We start from the raw sequence: 1,859 nt of genomic DNA, 5'->3' as shown, positions 1-1,859 counted from the left end.
ATTGTACATATCCTTCATTGATAAGTAATCTAAGATAATTATCAACGAAAGCCTATAAATAAGCATTATCGTGACATATCGTATATGCAGAAGTCACACAAATCTTTCTTGGGCATTGAATCTTATAAACGATATAAAAAATAAACAACAAAAATAAAAAGTGGCACAAGGACGCAGGTGTGTTTTGATAGTAAAATGAAGAGTGTGAGCACTGTATATAAAACCTCAAAATTGAAGAATAGAAATTAAAAGTGCAGGATCTATTTGTTTGAGTGAAAGAATTTTTCACAAATTTATTTTCTGAATTTTCACGCGTTTGGTTTGCTGAATATGATTAGTCAATGGATACGATCAAATAAATATTCATGCTTGAAATAAGGAAAGGAAAACATTTTTCTTGAAAATGATTTCCATAGAAAGCATATTCTTTTCTAATGAAGTTTTCTAAAAAATAAACACACCCTAAAATTTCTTACGAGGATTTTATTTTAGCCAGGATTTTGATAATTAAGTGATCTTTATCAAGTATCCTGAAAATTAATAATGATTACTCCCTTAATGATGGTTTTGCCTAAAATACCAAAAAATCATTTTTTTCACTACAAAAAAACAAGGATTTTGCCACGAAAATTAGCCACGAAAAATTTTTCGTCGCAACTTTGCGACGAATTTTGCCACGAAAACTAAATTCGTCGCAAATTAGCAACGAAAAATTTTTCGTGGCAAATTTGCGACAAAATTTGCCACGAAAAATTACTCGTGGCAAATTTGCAACGAAAAAATTATTCGTGGCAAATTTGCCACGAAAAATTATTCGTGGTAAATTTGCCACGAATTTCAAAAAAAAACATTTATTCTAATATGTTCGAAATTCGTTGCAAAATTCGTGGCAAATTTGCCGCGAATTTCAAAAAAAGGCCCCTATTCTACTATGTTTGATTTTCGTGGCATGGTAAATTTGCCACAAATTTCAAAAAAAGGCATTTATTCTAATATGTTGGAAATTCGTGGCAAAATTCGTGGAAAATTTGCCACGAATTTCAAAAAAAGCATTTATCCTAATATGTTCGAAATTCGTAGCAAATTTGCCACGAATTTTGCCGCGAATTTCCAAAAAAGCATTTATTCTAATATGTTCGAAATTCGTTGCAAAATTCGTGGCAAATTTGCCACGAATTTTGCCACGAAAAATCAAATTAAGCCGGGGATGCCGGAAACTTGATTTTTGTCGCAAAATTCTTGGTAAATTTGCCACAAATTCTGCAACGAATTTCAAAAAAAGCATTTATTCTACTATGTTCGAAATTTGTGGCAAAATTTGTGGCAAATTTGCCACAAATTTCCAAAAAACCATTTATTCTAATATGTTCGAAATTCGTTGCAAAATTCGTGGCAATTTTGCCACGAAAAACCAAATTAAGCCGGGGATGCCGGAAACTTGATTTTTGTCGCAAAATTCTTGGTAAATTTGCCACAAATTCTGCAACGAATTTCAAAAAAAGCATTTATTCTACTATGTTCGAAATTTGTGGCAAAATTTGTGGCAAATTTGCCACAAATTTCCAAAAAACCATTTATTCTAATATGTTCGAAATTCGTTGCAAAATTCGTGGCAATTTTGCCACGAAAAACCAAATTAAGCCGGGGATGCGGGAAACTTGATTTCGTGGCAAAATTCGTGGCAAATTTGCCACGAATTTTACAACGAATTTCAAAAAAAGGCCTTTATTCTACTATGTTTGATTTTCGTGGTAAATTTGCCACGAATTTTGCCACGAATTTCAAAAAAAGACATTTATTATAATATGTTGGAAATTCGTGGCAAAATTCGTGGAAAATTTGCCACGAATTTCAAAAAA

Source organism: Syzygium oleosum, unplaced genomic scaffold (assembly GCF_021117445.2).
Source record: "Syzygium oleosum isolate NSW1041296 unplaced genomic scaffold, Sole_v2.1 Sole_v2.02, whole genome shotgun sequence".
Classification (NCBI taxonomy): domain Eukaryota; kingdom Viridiplantae; phylum Streptophyta; class Magnoliopsida; order Myrtales; family Myrtaceae; genus Syzygium; species Syzygium oleosum.
Note: the sequence above shows the minus strand (reverse complement) of the source record.